This window comes from Etheostoma spectabile, chromosome 1 (assembly GCF_008692095.1).
Source record: "Etheostoma spectabile isolate EspeVRDwgs_2016 chromosome 1, UIUC_Espe_1.0, whole genome shotgun sequence".
Lineage (NCBI taxonomy): Eukaryota > Metazoa > Chordata > Actinopteri > Perciformes > Percidae > Etheostoma > Etheostoma spectabile.
Window position 1 is genome coordinate 15125924 of NC_045733.1, and position 4945 is coordinate 15130868.

At 39.4% G+C, this 4945-nt stretch overlaps 1 long non-coding RNA gene across 1 annotated transcript in view; it reads right to left on the minus strand.

Moving 5' to 3' along the window:
- Positions 1 to 1033, minus strand: part of LOC116672563 (uncharacterized) — a 5892-nt gene extending 4859 nt beyond the window's left edge. The window contains exon 1 of the long non-coding RNA XR_004327600.1: positions 957 to 1033. This is a non-coding gene — a long non-coding RNA (uncharacterized LOC116672563). The remainder of the gene's footprint in view (positions 1 to 956) is intronic.
- Positions 1034 to 4945: the final 3912 nt, after the last annotated feature.

A 4945-nucleotide genomic window follows, 5' to 3' on the forward strand; every position in this document is an offset into this window, starting at 1 on the left:
AAAACCACCTGACACAAGAACAGCTTCTTTCCCACTGCCATCACTCTCCAGAACTGCTGATAAGTGGGGTCATCCCCACTTTTGCCATTCACCTACAGTATACATTACATACCGTATTAGTGTGACTATAAGTCACACTTTTTTTCATAGTTTGGCTGGTCCTGCGACTTATAGTCCGGTGCGACTATATATATGAAAATATATATAATGTTTTTTTTTTAAATGTTAATCCATACTGAAAGCATTACCGTCTACAGCCGTGACAGGGCGCTCTAGGCTGGTGACAACTATATGCTGCTCCCAAAAACAACTGAGATAGACTGAACAAAACTAAATGCCCCCAAAAGGAAAATCCTTTTATGCAAATCACAAACTGCAGCCGAAAACAGTAATCGAGCAACAGAAAGAAAGTTTGGATTGAGTCTCATACTGCTCATACACAGACAGTTTAAAGTAATATAAAATTGGTATCACGGTTGTTAAAGTTTTTTAAAGGTTAGGGGAATGTAAAAAAGAACGTTAGGGGAACGTTCCCTAAAGTTGCAACGTTAGGGGAACGTTCTGAGAACGTTCGATGTAACCAAAAGCTAACGTTCCCAGAACATTAATCCATACTTACAACCTAAACACAACCAAAACTAACCAAATCTAACCTTCAGTGAACAATTCAGTTGTGGGAAGTAAATTGTTAGCTGGGAAAGGAGCTTCCCCAATCTACTCTTATTTACAGAGAATGTCCGTTTCCTGTCCTGAATCAAATAAATGAACTGAGACAGCAGGTCCATACACTATTGCAAGGCGAATTAGCGCTAGCTTGTCTCAACCACGTATTTCACATGCAAAGCTAACAGTACGAAAGCAATGCTAATCGCAATTGTGCTAGTGCTAACGGTTAGTAACACAGTAGGTGAACACTTAGTTACAGAATATAAAGTCACACACACATGTATATTTACCACTTGTAGATTACAATACTCCAAAAACACAGCATAACTGGTCGTCAGCCTCATAAGTGTCCTTCTACAACCTACTGTTGTTCCGTAACGTTCGCTGAGGGTTGCAACGCTAATGGAACGTTCCCCTAAAGTTCTCTAAAGGTTGCAACGTTAAGGAAACGTTCCCCTAACGTTCGCTAAAGGTTGCAACGTTTTCGGAACGTTCGCCTAACGTTCTCTAAAGGTTGTAACTTTTAGAGAACGTTAGGGGAACGTTCCGAGAACGTTCGCTTTAACCAAAAAACGAACGTTCCCGGAACGTTAAGAAAACCTTCCAATTAACCAACAGACAACCAAACTACAACCAAAACAAACCTCAGGGAACGTTCCCACAACCAAAAACGAACGTTCTCAGAACGTTCAGGGAACCAAAAATTGTTAGATGGGTCAGCGTTTCTCTCTCCCATAGACCATTAAGAATATACGGTCTATGCTCTCTCCGAATAATCTCTCAAAAAACGACAATCTCTGTACATTAAAACTATGCCCCACCCCTCTACCTGGGATTGTATTTACATTGGCTGATGTGTCACGATGACCCTCCAATAAAAGTAAAGAAAAACGAGGATTGACATATAGGCTGTTATCAACTGTGTAGTTGATTACACTTGCTGAACATAGACAGTTAAAGAAAGGTTCTGAATCATGTGCACTTCACTCAAACTAGTCAATTGCATGAACTTCAAACTTTGACCTTTTAAAAGCTGTAAATATAACTCTTACATTATGAACGTTTTATTCAACCATTTAAACATATGTGGAATTAACTTGTTTCACCATATTTATATTTGTACTGTATTCAAAGGATTTAAATGATTGTTTGAACTATTTAACTCTCAACATCTAGTTAAATAAGATTTAGCAAGAGCTACGTGTGTACATATACAGTATATATACAGTGTAAATATATATATATATATATATATATATATATATATATATATATGTGTGTGTGTATATATATATAGAGTATATATATGTATTCTTAAAGCTGCACATTCAGCAGGCTCTTTTTTTTTAAAGCTAATAGATATGCACTTACTACATGTTGTCTGGAGTTTGTACCTTCAATGTTGAAAGTCGCTTTGGATAAAAATTTCAGCTAAATGACATGCAATGTATTCTAGTTGTCTACTAGAGTCTACTGCTATGCTAGCAACTCTGTGAGGCTGTAGGCTACTTGTACTACGATGACAATGCTAGCCATGTTCATCATTTTAGGGCGGCACTAATCTTTAGGGACTTGGCTTGGGAACCGGAGGGTCGGCCATTTAAACCAAGTACGGAGTGTGGCCTGGTAGCTGGAGAGGTGCCAGTTCACTTCCAATAGTTGCCAAGATATATCAGGCTAAGCCAAAGTGGTGGACTGACATTGGCATACCTAGAGCTGTGCTGCTAGCGTGGCTTAAAAAACATATACATACATTTCCCTGTGGTAACTGATCACTTGGCAGTCCACGTGCTCCGTATGACATAGCCTGCTTAAGTTGTTTTATGTTTTTTTATGATGTGGGAAAAGGGACTGAGAGACAAACAGAGTGAGGCAGAGATTATGCATGGTGTCTCCAGCCTGCAGGCTGGTAAAGCATATCGAAGGTTGGCTAGACTGCACCGGGCTGCTGCCGTGGCGTAAAGATGTGCCACCCTGCCAGACACACAGATGTAGAGTAATGAGTCATTGTGTACTGGAACTTTTTCAAAAGCATGCTTCTTCTTTTGCTCCCTTGTTCTCAGCCTCGTTTTCTCTCACCTTCTCCCTCTTTCTGTATCTCTGTCTTGCTGTTTCTCTTTGTACTATGTCACATTCTGTGTTTCTACTTTAATTAGACTGGAGTTTCACTTTGATGAGTGTCTCCCATGCCTGTGCCTGTTTCCATTAAAAGATTGAGTTCAGAGGAGTACTTCACTTTTACTTATGACCACATGGTATAAAATAAAGTTTAATAAGGTCAGATTACACAAAGCAGCAGCAAAGGGCGAAATTTGTAAAGGTCACAGGCAGGGGTAGAAAGGTCTCAGCATGCAGCTCAGTAGGGAACAATGCTAAATAATATGACAGTGGGAAACAAATGAATGACAAGAAAACAAAGTCACTGAAAATGCTGAATTCATTTTAAATCATTTCCTTCCTTTATGCACCCAATAATTAATTGAGTTAGAGACCAAAGCCTGTCTTTGACTAAAATACTGGCAGCAAACAAGAGGCATACATTCCTTTCCATACGTGACATCAAGAGCTCCACTAAGGCCAACGTATTCCTAGAGCAACTAGCTGCTATGTGTACCTTCCCACTGCGTGTAATTAGTTGGAACATACAATGTGGGTGTAACATAGACCATACATTAGAATAATTATTTACATAAAACTCCATAAAAACAAAACTGAAAATAGATAGAATACAAAGAATAAATATTTACACTACCACACAGTCTATGGATCAAATTGGATGCAATTCATTTGGTTTGCACGTAGTAGACACAACTCATTATTAAATGCCATTTATCCATCTGGTCTCCTTTACAATGGCCATTTTGAGTGAAAATGGTTCACCATTTACAGTAACTGACTGAATTAAGGATAATCACAGCTGCTGGTTTCAGTCAATGAGGACATGTCACGCCTTTTAAAAACCCAACTTTGTCATTGTTTAGAGAAAAAAACTTGTACTAACTTTAAGGTTGATTTTGGGCTGGAAATCAGTTTAACTGAGGCTCTTTATGTGCAACAACAAGAAGTAAATTTACAATTATCAGGTCTGTTCAAAGTTGGAAGGGGAGAATTATGCAGCCAATACTATTCGTAAAATATCCTTAAAACTATATAATACAAACTACATCTGAATGACAAATGTCATCCTTAGATCCACAGTTATTCCTCTCTCTCTGAACTCCACACACATTCACACTCAACAGTAGCTTTAGTTGGAGTTGCAGCACAAGACCAAACATCTTCCAAACTCAGACAATGCAATGTGTTATCACCAGCTACAGTGCCATCCGCTGGCTGACTGGGCTGATGTGTGGACTCAGCGTGGCTGGATGTGGAGGAGAGATAGGGTGCTGTGATAGATCCCAGGGCTGTAGAAGAGCATTTTGTGTTGCTAAACCACAGACCCTCGGTGTTGTCTTAGTTATGCATCAGAGAACTGGATGCATCTTCTTCAGTTGCCCAATTTCAGCTCCCCAATTCCCTCACTGTCTCTCACATCCTGCCAGTTCTTGTATTTAGTCAAACAAGCAAAGCTATATGTAGTGGCCAAAATAGTGGAGGCTGCTGGTTGCTGTCCTACATCCTAATGACTCGTCCTGCTTTCTTTCAGGTGTACTGATGTGAAAAGGTGAACCTAATGAACTGGAGGAATGTGGAAAATCGTTGATTGCCAGTAAGGTTCAAAAGAAAAGTTTGAAAATGAGTAACACAAAAGATTTTCTGGAGTTGTAATAAGTCAGGGATGAAATGGGGGAAAGATGAAAATGGTTACATTGATTGGATTACTCGGCAAACCATATAAAGGGTGCAAGAGAGGAAATGGCTCAGAGATCTTAGCTTAATAGTATTCTTTCATAGAGGCCCAAGCTAATCATTGGAAAGTGTGACTGACTTTGAGTTATCGCCCACTTTTATTGTATCAAAATTGATCACATTATCTCCCATCCATCTCCGTACATTCAACTCTGGTGAAAGTGGTTGTCCAAAGTACATAATGGACAGATTACAAGAAAACCTCTGTTCTGGCAACACTCAATATTTCCCCATTAGTGAGGTGGCCTCTGGGATTAGACCTTTGCCACACATTAAAGATGTCAATACTGCTAATATTGTTTTTGGAGGTCCTCCACCTTCTTAGAGCTACAGCTTGTGTAACCAGATCTGTTTGATAAGATCTATTGAACAGCTCTAGACTGGCAGTAGGAGACCTATGGGCTGATCTTCTATTTGAAAAGGGAAG